Here is a 13,881-nt window from a genome sequence, read left to right as displayed (position 1 = left end):
CCAGCCTCCAGCTTGTGTCTCAGTGCCTCAGCTGTCTCCCCAAATCCCCAACCAGGGCAGGCCCAGGCTCCTCACTGTGCAACCCACTGTTCCCCTCACCTCTCCTTCCTTGAGTCCTTCCTTCAAAGATCTTCTGATCTAAGAGGCCTTGAGGCCTGACCAACAGGAACTTCGGCTTCCACTTTTTGCTTCAGCCCTTTGCTGTCCTCAGCCCCTGACCTCTCCATGAATGGTCGGTCTCCTGGCTGATTGCCAGCCCTGTCTGGACAGGAGGAAACCAGGATGTGAGGAACAGAACACTGACTCCTCAAGAGCAGAAATTCCACCGGAAAGAAAACAATGCTTAGGGGACAGAGTCACCCTCAAGGAGCAAGGGGGCAAGGAAAGGGCCAGGACCTTCCTGGCCCAAGCAGGGTAAACAACTCCATGCCTGGGGAAGCCCCACCATCTATTGTCTTCCAGATATGGATGCTGGAATTCCAAGCTGGAGCGCTGGGCGGGGCATCTGCTTAGGAATTGGAAGAAATGGTCCCCTGCACCCTTTTCTGGCCTTTTAAGGTAGGTGAGCTTGTGCAGGGAGGAATGGGATCCACTGCCAAGGTCAGGAGGATCACAGGGAGGTCAAGGGGGGAACTGAAGGAGTATCTGGCTAAGGAAGCCCAACTGTGGCCGAGGCTGGGATAGCTTCAGCCCCCAGTGGCCAGTTGGCTACAAGAAATCAGATGGAGCCTGCAGAAAGCTCCATTAGAGGTGAAGGAGGCCAGGCCATGGCTACTGTCTATGGTGCCAGAGGGGAAAGTTCCTTCCTCTTTCAGGGCCCAGACCTTGTTTGCCTTTAGAAAGCCAGGGTGACAGCACAGCAGGAATGAGGCCAGTCCCAAGGCTGGAGAAGAAGCCTACATCTGGAAGGAACAGAGGAAACACCCCCGAACAGGCTACAGTGCTCCTAGAATGCACATCACAGCCTCCCATGCTAGTAGGGCTGGAGGAAGGATTGCCCCCAAGCGCCTCCAAAAACTTGTGCCCAGCAAAGTCTGGATTTATGGTTGTCCTTGTTAATTTGTTTAGGCAGTTTCTGATCTGCAAATCCATTCATTTTTAAGGTCTGGGGGTCTGCTTGCCTTTTCTTTTGAGTGTTAGAAGTTCCCTTCCCCAACCCGCAACAGTAACAATGGCGAAGACAAGCGGAGGAGCTATTGTTTGCCAGGCCCTTTTCATATGCATTATTTTATTTCATTTTCATAAGACTCAAAAGTGGGTGTTGGCACTATCCCCACCGTATAAACAAGGAGCTAACGAGAGGGCTGCCTCCAGCACCCCCAGCTCTCAACCAGCCTCCAGCTTGTGTCTCAGTGCCTCAGCTGTCTCCCCAAATCCCCAACCAGGGCAGGCCCAGGCTCCTCACTGTGCAACCCACTGTTCCCCTCACCTCTCCTTCCTTGAGTCCTTCCTTCAAAACTCTTCTGATCTAGGTCTTCTCCCTTCCTCCTTCCCCCTAAATCTGCCAAACAGAGGGGCTGGTTCCAACCCAGGCCTCACCAAGTCATGCTTCCTTCAGAACTGTGATGTTCTATGCCTTAGTCTGGTGATCCTCAACCCACCTGCACATTAATCTCAACCAGGAACTTTCAAAAATCCTGAGACCCAGACCCATCTCTGATAATGTGAATCGGAATCCTGGGATACTGATATTTTGTTTTCGGTTTTCTTTTTACTAGTCCTCAGGTGCATCTAGGATTGAGATTAAGGCTTTAGCTCAGATGAGTGAGTATATGAAATTTCAGGCCTGGTGGCAGATACTGGAGGCAGAGGTCCTCTTATCACACCAGAGCTACCTGACTGGTTGGTCAGTCTTCCCCAGAGGCCCTGAGGCTGGACACCTGGTGACATGAACCTCCTGGCCTGTGCGGGGGGGGGGGGGGGGTTACGTGCCAGTTGCACTTTGACCCATTTGCTTAGTGAGCAGGTTTCTGTCCTTGCTCTTTGCCAAATTTGTGTCTGGGCTGGTTTTATGCTGACCTCAGACTTCAGGCTAGACTCTGAGGTGGGTGGAGAAGGGAGAGGGAAGATGAGAAGCCCAGGGGATTGAAGGGGAACTTCACCTGTAGGGCCAAAGGCCAGTACATTCCTCAGATGCCTGGAAAGAGCTATAAGTAAATGCTCAGGAAGGCCCCCGTGAAGAGGGCATGTGAGACAGACTTTGAAGAATGCTGGGCATTGTCAACACTGTCATCTGCAGGCCTCTACAGAGCCTGCTTTCACCTGCCCCCAGGACATAGAAAGATGCTGGGCTGGAGATAGGGCTCCTGCCCTGGAGGGACCTAGGGTCCTGTGTGGGGGAAGAAAGGCATTCACAAAGATATGAGGCTCATGCCGAATGCCTCTTGAGCAACACATGAGATCAGGAATCCAGAGGAGATTGATGAAGCCTGGAGTGGTAGGGGAGAGTCCCTGGACCCAGTCTTTGGCATAGAGCCCAGGGAGGGTTGGAAGACATTTCAGCCTGAAGAGGAAGAGTTGTGTGCAGGAATAGGCGGAAGGGCTTGGAAGTGAAGGACCCCGAAGAGCAGACCAGGGGATTTACTCCATGTGCGGGAACCTGGAGGAGCCTCCCTGTTCCCTGCTCATCACACACCTGCCTGGACCTGCTGTCTTAGTCAGCACCTGTGCCTGATGCTCCCTCCCCTGCAGCTCCGGGGCAGCGATGAGGCCCCCGTTATTCACAGCCTCAACCGACAGCTGGCTCCCCCAGGCACACTCCCAGGGTGCAGCTCGACCTGCCAGCTCACTACCTGATGAGGTTGGCCCGGCCCCAGACAGCCTTGGTCGTGCCAGGGTCGGCAGAAGCCAGGGTTGGGCCCTGCGGGCGGAGACCTCTTCCTCCCCCTGAGCCCTTCAGCCCTGGACTAGCCAACTCTGTCCAAAGATCAGGCCATCTCGGGAAGCAGAGAGGCAGTTGTCATATTCCCATGGTCTAGCTCCTGCAGAGGGGACACCAGTAGAATTACAGAGAGACCAACAGAGGGGCTTAGGGGTCCAGGAAATTGGGGGGCTCCCTTCTCATTCTGAGCTCCTGCTTTAGATTAGAGCTAACAGAAACCATTCTGCTCTGGATGCACTGTCTTGTCTCCGAACGTAAACTCCCAGCACTGGGCTTGGGGGGCCTGTGTAAGTCCTCCTTCTTTCAGGAAATGGCAAGCCAAACTCCTCTTTGCTCTTGCCCACCTTTGGTGTTAGCTTACTTAGAAACATGGGGGTGGAGGCAGAAGATGGGGGCTGAGCCCAGATGGAAAGCCCCTGACTTGGGAACTTCCTGTTATCATTTCTGAGAATCCCAAGGGGCTTGCAGGTGAGAAGTTGTGTTGTATCTAGGACACTGGGCTGGCTTTCCAGGCTGAATCAGGGACACAGTCAGCAGCCCCGCAGCAGGTGAAAGGCAGCAGGGCTGGCCCTCCTGGCCCAGGCCGGTTCCCGCCCTCCCTCTCTGACAGGGCTTTCCTGCCCGGTCGGCTGTTAGTTCCACCGGCTGGATGGATTGGAGTGTGTGTGAGTGTGTGGGTGGGTGAGTGTGTGTGTGTGTGATAGGCATCTGCCAGGGCTGTGTTAATTGTAGGCCTCCCCGGGGCTCCTTAGTTTCTTGGCAAGTCCGGTACCTCGTCTGGGGAAGATCAGGTGGAGCAGTGTGGGTGAAAGAGGAAACTGGGAAGGCACTCGTAAAGCAGGGGACATCTTGATTTGCCACATCTGATTTCCATTTTCCCATTTATCTCTTGCAGTTACGTTCACTCCCCGCTCCCTCCTTCCACTCCTACATCCAGGGCCCCTCTCAGCTGCTCCTCTCTCCCTACACACTCACCCCTGGGATATTCTGCCACTTCTGCTTTTCCTACATCAAGCTGCTGTCCATGGAGCTTCCCAAGGCCAGCTACTTAGATTCTACCCTTTCTCAAAAGTCAGCCTTAGCCGTGTCTCCTTTGAACTTGAAGACTCTTACAAGGGCACCCTCAAAATCAGACCTACCATTCAGCACTGGCTTGTTCTTGACTGTATCACATATGCTCTTTCTGTTTTCCCTACGGGTTGTAAGCAGTTTAGGGGCAGGAAGTGTTTGAGTCTACACTTTCTTCCTGTGCCCCTTAATACTGCACCCTATGGGCGCTGCTCAGGCCCGACAGCCAAGTACCTTGAAGTTAATATTGCCTTCAGATAATTCAATTAGGAACAAACCCAGTTTGGGAGAGAATATTAGCCCTCTGTAGAAATTACCTAGGAGACTGTCTGTCTGTGAAAATCCCAAATCCAATTAAGGAGACCTGGGTGAAACCTCAGAGGAGCAGATAAAACTGTGATTGCAACTTAGCAAAGTAACCACATTGTCCTCTAGTCTGAGGGAAAATGCCAGCACAAGGAAGGAGTTCTGCAGGCCGTCAGAAAGCGGGACCCAGAGAGACCAAATTCGGCACTGGGTGTCCAAGAAGGTCCAGGAGAGTTGGTTCTCTGCCCTGCAAACATCAGTGACCAGGCCATGGGATAGGTGTGTCCCAAGGTGTTATGTATGTCTCAAGCTGTCATTGTTTGACAGCAGCAGCTATTAAGATCACCCACCGTTTTGGCCTTGTTCTGCTTCCATACTCAATAACTCTTTTGAAACACCCAGGAAAGATGCATCTGTCTGGGCCTCTGGGGACTGTGGCTCAGTCTGTCTGTAAATTAATAAGCTAGCATTCTGTTTTCATGCACCTGGTTCGTGTTAGTCGGCTCCTGTGTTTGGTTTGTCATGGTGTGCACACATCAGCTGAGGTGCTGGACTGTGATGAAGTCACAATAAAGCCACTTGTCTGGGTGACCAGCCACCTTTCTCGGCTGGCCTTGTCCTCTCCCAACGTTTTTGCACTTGCTCTTTGCATTGGTTACTCAGAGGCATAGCCCAATAAACACTTTCTGTATGGTGAATGGATTGATTGGCACATAGGGTGGAAGGAAAATAGTCCAGTCCGGATGTTTTGTCTGAAAGGTGTGGGGAGAAGGCACAGTGTCCCAAGGGGCAAGGGAGGAATGAATCAGAGGATATTGTCTAAACACCTCCTGCATACCAGGCACTGGCTGAGAGCATTTACGTTCTTAATCTCATTTATTTATCCTGGGAGCCCCATGGCATATCTTACTGATGGGTGAAGAACAGAGGCTCAGAGAGGTTAGGCAACTGATGCAGAGGTCACCCCGCTAATGAGAGGTGGCGCTGGGATTAAATGCAGCTTTCCTCATCCTGAATAGTTCTTAGCGAGGCAGGAGGAAGGACCCAAGAGAGGGAGGATGTGCCTTCTGTTTTAGACAGGGGCTTCTGGATGGAGGGTTGGGCAGGGCATGGAGGTGCTCTTGGAGGGCTCTGCTCTGTGCCTACACCCAGCATTTGCACTTGGGAGACAGACTTGGCAGCTGTGGTCCTCGACTGAGGATTAAATGATAGGAAATGAGCTGCAGGGAAATTCCAGTCTAGATTCTCTGATGAGGTGGGAGCTGGCGTGGGACCTTGCCTGGAAACACTCTGACAGACCACAGAGACACACCCCTTCTCCCATCTAAACACCCATGGGGATGCCCTTCTCCAGCCACGTGCAGGAACCCATCCACGAGGCACCACAGCACTTTCTCTGGCACTGGACACAGGCTCTCCCTGTGAAACCCCAATCCAGCTTCCACTTCCCCAATAATCCACTTCCAGCTGCCACTCAGATATCCCAGTTTCCCTTCCTCTCTCACTGCCTTTCCCAGCCTGCAGATGGAGAGACACATGGCAGCGTGTCTCCCTGAGCAAGGGCATGTGCACCCCCTCCTCTGCATCCTTCTCCTGTTGCTGGTGTTCTTAGGTCTCCGTTCTTTTCTCCAAGGATCACATAGGAGCAAGTAGCCGGGTGGAGGCCAAAGCCCTACAGAGCAGCTTCTCGGCTGAGCAGGAGAACAGAGTTCGCGGAGGCATGGGGATAGAGAGGGGAACTAGGGAGTTCAAGCTGCCCCAGGCTCCTGGGACTGGTGGTCTCCCTGCTCTCGACCTGCAGAACTGGGGTGGGGGTGCATGTCAGGGCAGAGAGATATTTCAGGGGATGCGATGGGGTCATGCGGGAAGTTGGTGGGGAGGGAGCTAGAGAAAAATACTGACCAGAACAGATGACGTGGGGCGTGGCTTCCCCAGAAGGCCTCGTGTGCGCCCTCACCAGGGCACAGCGAAGAGCTGTCCCAGGCCAGCCATGCGGGCTCTGGACTCTGCCTGGCTACTTGCCCAGCTACTGGTGATCTTGAACGTGCTACATAATCTCTCTATCTTTAAAACAGGAAGGAGAGTAATACCTACTTCACAGAACTGTTGAGGGGACTAAAAGAGGTGCTACAGGTAGCGTTCACAGCAGGTAGGAAGGGTCCTGGCTCAGAGTCAAAGCTTACTAAAAGAGGTGCTACAGGTAGCGTTCACAGCAGGTAGGAAGGGTCCTGGCTCAGAGTCAATGCTCGCGTTCACAGCAGGTAGGAAGGGTCCTGGCTCAGAGTCAAAGCTTTACAGATACCATTCATTCATGCATGCATGCATGCATCCATCCATTCAGTATCTACAGGGTGCTTCAAAAAGTTCATGGAAAGATTCATGTTATCTTTTAATTCTATTTTTCTATGAACTTTTTGAAGTACCCTCATACTATATCCCAAGAGCTATCAGAAGGGTTAGGATCTATCAGTGAACAAAACAAAGTCCCCTGTCCTCATGGGGCTTGCGTTCTACAGGGGATGGGAATGAGGAGGGGACAATAAACAATATGCAGATTAAGTAATGAAATGAGAGAATATGTTAGAAGGTTCCAGTGCTGTGGGAAAAAGAAAATGCTCAGAGGGTGAGGATTTTACGGACTTTTTTACAGACTTTGATAACCTCACTCTAATTCACATCTCTCTTCTAAGGGACAGGGATAAGGGCCTCATGTGAATGAAGCTGACTAGATTTTAGCATGAATTCATTCATTTGTTCTCCCAGCCAGCACATATTTACCAAATACCTGATTATGAAGTGCCCAACATGAATCAGACTCCTCTGTCCTGAAGGGTCGTCAGTGGGGAAGGAGCTGCGTGTGAACAGTCTGAATTAGACAGTGAGCAGGGCCTTCGGGCACTGCAGAAAGAACCAGGACTGCGTGTGCCCTTCACGATGACTGACCATGTCCTGGTGGCTTCATGCCCGCCCCCCTCTGGATTTGGGGGCTGCTCCACTTTGGCTCGCTTTGGCTATTTTCTTCTAGTAGGGTGATAGGTCATCCTTAACCTACTACTGGGGCCAGGGAGAGCAGAAAATAGATACTGCTATTTCTGAATGTGAAGGGGTGTTTTCTGAGTTGGCCCTTGAGCAAAATCAAGCCCCAAGAGACCTGTTCCCCAGCCCCCAGGAGTGGGGAGGGGTGCTGTGATGGTCTGTCCAGCCGTGTCCCCACCCCTACAGTGTGGCCTCCATTGCTCTCATTGGGAGGCCACCCTGACCCAGGGAAAGCAGTGAAGGGGAGAGAGGCCTGAGGAGTCCGTGTCCACGGCCTCTCGCTGCAGACATGGCTGTTCACCATGGCTGTGGGGAACGGAGGTGGCCCCTGGGGCCTCTGGGGTTGTGACTTCTCCAATGCAAAGGAGGAGACATCAGGTCTCCGGGAGGAGTCTTGGCCACAGGGCTAGGAACCTGAGAAGGCCTGTGTGTGTCTGACCGCAGAAGCAGGCACTCCGCCTTGGGAAATTGGAGCAGAGAACAGGCCGTTCTCCCCACAGTCCCTGATCACATGGACAGCGGCAATCTCTCCCGCCACCCGGCCCCTCAGCTGCTGAGTCATGCTCCCTGGGGTTTGCAGAGGTGCCAGGCCAAAGCCAGCTGAGTCATTAGATAATGAATCGCAGAATTCTTCTCCAGGCTGTCACAGCAGCGTGGAGGGCCCTGCTCCCCGCCAAGCATTCAAAGCATTCATTCTCTGACTGTCATTCCCTCTCCGTCGTGGGGGCTCTGGTCTGAGCTCCCTTCCTGTGTCACGGTTTGCGGACACTTCTAATGGGGACGGGGCCTGGTCTGTTAGCACAGGGGTGAATCTCCGGTCTCATTTCATTCACTCTTATTTTATAAGGAAGGAAACGGAGACACACACATGCTTGTGTGACTGGGCCAGTATTCAGAGCTGCTCAGGAAGGCAGAGGATTGAGTGTTGATGCTGCGAAAGGCAGCCTCTGATATTAAATCTGCTTATCATGAACAAGCCTCACCCTGTTTCCCTCGTTTCCCTGTCTGTAAGATAATGTGGACATTTCCACTTTGCAGGTGCTGAGCTTCAGAGTGTCCATGGCTGTGAAGCACCTGGAAGCAGGTGCTCAGTCACTGCTGGTAGATCTGCCATATTTCACGGGGAAGCCAGAGGCTGAGATCTTTCCTCCTCCTGCTCAGGAAAACTGGAGGAGAGGAAAGAGGCTCCTTGAGGGGGGCGTCTTGGAGACTATGTCAGGGGAGTGGGTTTGGCCAATGAGCAGATGTTTCTAGAGCCCTGATACCCCTAACCCCTGCAGGGAGGTTCACAAATGTGGCATGCTAGAAGGTACCAACAGATGCTTGTTGGGTTCCCCCAAGCCAGAAAACAGGCAAAGACCAATGTAGTGGGCACAGCCCTCAGCTGGGCACCCCCCCAACCTCCTGTACATCACACCTCCACGTAGTCATACCCTGACTTGTGTGCAGCCCTGCATGGGCCAGATCACCTGCTGGCTCCCACTGAGGATTAGCCTGGGAGGTACATGTCTCTGCCCAGAGGTCCCTGACAAGGGTGAGATCACAGATGATGATTGTGCCAGTCACTGCTGCTCCTGCAATGTCCTCAAGGAATCTGTGTGACCATCCTAGTAGCTACCACTGGGCAGCCAGTATGATCTGAGGCCCTTTGCTATTGGGGCCTGTGTTGAAGGCACCCCATAACCATGAACCATCTGAGAAAAGGTTTGAATTTTTCAAAAGAACTTTATTAAGAAACAAAGGAAAGATATAAAATATACAACCAAAGGAATGAAAGAGTCTACAGCACAGATACTTTATACCGCAGGGCAACTAAGAGAAATGGGCTGGGCCAACACCATGGCCTGGGTACTGAGGCCCTTATTCCTCGTCTTCAACCCAGGCTGTCTTGGCCACTAAGCCAACCAGTTCAGACTTCCTCTGGTGACAAGTCAGTTGCCTTCCCAAACCTTCTTTCTAATCTCTTTATACACAGGAACTTCTCTACCTGGTCCCCAAGATTCCTCACCGAGCTCCTCAGGTGAGGTCTCCACCCTCCAGTCGCAGGAGTCTGCGGTGCCTGGAAAACCTATTTTTGCTCCTGTCCTATTCCGTTTAATTAAACTCTATGCATGAGCCAGTTGGGGAAGTCTGGTTCTGCTCCCTTTGATCGAGTTACCTATTTTCCTAAGCCTGCATCAGAACTTGGTCTTTCTGCTAAGAACATCTTCTTGGGTGCTCTTTCCAGCAGCTCTCTGCCCCAGCTGGTGCAGAACTGCTTTCTCCCCAATACAGAAGTCCACACCCCTGTCCAATCTCTCATTTAATTTACAGGATAGCTCTAGTTCTCAGCTTACCTGCCAAGGAGATGGTCAAACACCTTGATCTTGGCACCCACCTGTCAAACCCTGCCCAGCTCAGATCACCAACCTCACTGATTTCCTCTGAACATCATTGACTTCTCTCCTGGACTTCTGCCCCTTTGGAATTTTATCTCTGTAGATATAGAATATGACATCACTTGATAGATACTCGTACAGTAATAAGACTAAAGAGGAGAGCTACTCCCTCCCAAATTATATTTTCTCTAAATGATCATAAGACTGGGCTGCTTTTGCCATTTTTAAGTTTTTCTAAATGTCTATGGCTATCAGTTCTTAATTAGTACAGTGTGATTCTCCGCTAGTGGTTAGCAAGCTGGCCATTGGTCCCTTTTGCTTCTGCACTGTTGTGTCTTCAAATATGGCTTCTTCAAGCAACCACTGGAAAGCAAAGCTAAACAGTCTCCCCCAAAGGAGAATATGGTTTGCAGGTAACAACTCTACCCAGATGTTCTTGAGGTTTTACCTCACATTACATGCACATAATATCCCCATTCAAGCTGGCACTAACAGGGAGTATTAGGTCAGTACAAGTCAGTTGAACTTTTTCCTAACCAACACCTTGGATCTGAGCTTTGTTGGTGTGCAAAATACTTCTCTACACTTCTCATGCAATCCTCACAGCAACCCTGTGAGGTGGGCATCGTGATTATCACCATTTTACTGACATACAAACTGAGGCTCAGAGAAGTTAAGAACTAGACCAAGATTACACAGCCGTTTAGTAGAAGAGCCAGCACTAAACCCAGGTCTCTGTGGCCTCATCCTCTTCCTGGTTTTCAGCAGGAAGAACATGAAAGAGGTTTTCTACTTCCCTCCTCCCTACCCGAAAGACATTCTCCTTTCACTAGTCCATGCATAACCTGGACAGTTCCAAACAGGAAAAGCAACAGTTTCTCAGGTTAATTGTCATAGTCCCATGTGGGGTGGGAGTGGGGAGTTTTCTTGTATCTTTTACGATGTTCCTGATTTCTAAGCATCTGTAGTTTAACCTCAAACTCTTTCCCTCAATGCTCAGCAGCACTTTCAGTGGGATTTGCTAGGATTCCCAGGTCACAGTTGAGGTGCTGAGGATTTTAACTCGAAATTATGCTCGATGCTACACTTCCCAACCATCTTTCACATTTTGCCAGTGTTCTGTGCCTTCCAGCCCTACGTCTTTATGAAGAAATTGTTTCCCTCTGCCTTCCAATGGCCCTGGGAAGCCACTGGCTCCATCTCTAGAACACCTGTGGGATTCTCTTCTTGCAGCCAGGTGAATTTCATTTTGGAAGGTCCCTATTCCTGCTTTGCCTCCTGGGTGGGCCACTTGGCTGGAGCCATTTCACCAGTGAGACCCTCTGCCCATGGTTTGATGTGCAGCTCTGGAGACCTGCTGTTCTATCTGAAAGGTGTATGATCCCCTAGAATCCATGTCCCCTAGTACCCCCCTCTGCACACACAGAAACAGGACACCCCAATCTCATCTTTTTCTCACGTGGAGCCCAGTCTTGGGAGGCACGTATATGGTGGACTGTGTCCACAGTGCCCCCTACTGGAGATTTCCCACCAGCCAAGGTTTAGGACAGCTTGGTTGACTAGGGTTGTGGCATTGGAAGTGGGAAATCTCTGGAAAAAGTCATACCAAATCCCTTTCTAGATATTAATTTCACAGACGTTTATTGAGCACCTACTATGAGCTATACCTGAGCTATACCAGATAGAGCTGCAACCAAGATAATCACCATCCCCACCCTCACCAACTAGTTGGTTCTGTAGAACCACCACCTAGTTTACAGTTGGTCTGAGTTAGTTGTTGAATTCAAGACTTTCCCTGCCTTCTGTACACTCCATAATAATCTGATCACCCGAGAGGACCACCTGATCTCTACGAACCCTCCCAGGGCAGTCCCTTGTTCTGCCGCCCTGCCCAGACAGGCCCTGCTGTGATGGCCCTTCCTACCTTCTGAGCCCTGACCAGCCGAGATTCTCCCTGGCTCCTGCCTCCTCTCTCATAGGACAATCTCATTTGTTTTAACATATTCATTCTCAAATCCAATATTTATTCTTGAATCTCATTTATAGAGGTGTCTTTTCTTGAAGTAAATATTCAAGCATATATGTAATGGATAAAAATAACTGAAATAGAAATGTGCATATATGAATAATAGCACAAAATAACTCAAAAAGAACCCAATCTCCCAAATCACTGACTATTTACAAAATCTGAACCTATGACCGCTTGGTAACTATTCAGACTGACTTTCACCTTGTTGCTATCACTACGTGATGAAAATTCCAGATTTTCCTTTTTTTTTTTTTTCCTTATGACTACATCACATCACTATCTCTTCTCAATAGTTTTCATAGTTGACATACATGAAGCCTGTAGCTCATTCCCCTAACAGACCACAATGACTTGGCTGTCACGCACAGCTGAGCTGTTTCCAGTTGACTGTAATATATAGGGCAGCCACAAACGTCTCTATGCAAACACTTTTTTCTCTTGAATTATTTTCCCAGAATGTATTCCCCAAAGCAAGATAACGTATTCTTATAATCTTTCCTTTTTTTAAAACTCTTGTCAAATATTGCCAAACTGCTCTGGGAAGCATCATTTTTATAGTGTCAGGCATCTGTTTCTCCACAACATATTTTTAAAATTTATTTTTGACAAATGCAAGTGGTTTTATTTTTTAATTTATATTTTTAAAAATTTTACTAGTCCTTGCCCGTGTGCATCTCCTCCTGGTGCACAGACTATTTGGTTATTTGACCAAATAGGTCTCTAGTCACTGCCTATACTGGAGACTCAGCTCTTCCTTATCCAATCAATCCTACGTAGTTTTCTCATCTTATTGATTCTATCACCCTCTTTATTATTCTTTGCTACGCATACATTCTTAATTTTTATATAATTGAGTTTGTCCACCTGGACTTTAATGATTTCCCTCATTGTTTGAATAAACAAGAAACAGCCTCTTCGGAAAAGGCTTTTCTTTCCCCTCCCCCTATCGTCCTGCACTTTCCCTCTGGCCTTGTCCAAAATCCCTCTGGTTCCTACAGATGCTCCATCGTCCCTGATCCCTACTTTAAGATTCCCTTTTGTCATCTCCCGACAGCTAAACACATCCTCAAACTTATTCGACCACCTTAGCTCCACTGCTGTCACCACCCGCAAAAAGGACCTGTGGTCGCGCTCACCTCCTAATGGATCCTTCCCTCCGGTTTTTACGCCTCCATCTACCCCAGCCCCGCTGCCGACTTCTCAGGTTTTCCCGCTGGCTTGGCACCCCCAGTACCACACCAGGCCTCCACATTTCTGGTGTCCCCCCTAGCAACTGCGGCCTGTTGAAGGGCAAATTCCTTCACCCCTTTGTTCAGCCAGGTGAAGCCCACCTTTTCTCAAAACTAAGGGGAAACCAAAAATAGACTCCAGGAAATGTAAAGACATCAAAACAGCAGTGTTGCCTCATGGAGATTTTACATCCTACGCCGGCCTTACCTCAAATGGGCTTGGCGCGGGGCGTTGAGGGCTCCCCTTCTCTGATACTCAGAACTTGGTTTTTTAGACACCACCTCTGTTGGGTTTGGTTTTCTGGTAGCCTATTCGCTCCATAGCCTTTGAGGCTAACACCTCTAGGCCTCTGATGTGTCTGCACTTGTTTCCACATGAAGCCCACCCTGTACTTCACTGGGGGGCTCTGCTTCCTGGCTTTGGCTGGCAGAAGATGTCATGTATTGCCATTTCCAACTCACAGGCCTCTTCGGACCCCACGTGCTCCTGGGCCAGTCTAAGAAGAACCAGGTCTCCAGCTCCCCTCCAGAATGCACCTGTCTGACCTACCCTGGGCCCTTCTTGGCTCAGAGAACTTTTTTGCCTACCTCCCTATGACTCTCCCTTGGCTACTCCATCGGGAATGGTTTTGAAGAATGCAAATCAGAGCAAGTTTACAAATCTCGGAAACCTAAATTATACAAAAGCAGCAACAACAGCACAGTCACCCCAAAGAGCAAGGGGCTGGTAAGCTCCCAGCACCCTCCCAGCCCTGCTCCTCTGCTTCTGAGAGTTACAGTCACTCCACCACACTTGGTCCCTGCCCCTGCACACCAGAAGACGGGTTAGCAGTTTGCCACTTCACATTCAAAAATTGTCACCTCCTGCCCTTCAGGAAAATGCGCCATCAGCTGCCACGTCCCTTGGGCAGCTCTGCTCTCCTGCTGCCCGCCCCTTCCCACCCCCCGACCCCC

Source organism: Galeopterus variegatus, unplaced genomic scaffold (assembly GCF_000696425.1).
Source record: "Galeopterus variegatus unplaced genomic scaffold, G_variegatus-3.0.2 Scaffold5467, whole genome shotgun sequence".
Taxonomy (NCBI): domain Eukaryota; kingdom Metazoa; phylum Chordata; class Mammalia; order Dermoptera; family Cynocephalidae; genus Galeopterus; species Galeopterus variegatus.
Note: the sequence above shows the minus strand (reverse complement) of the source record.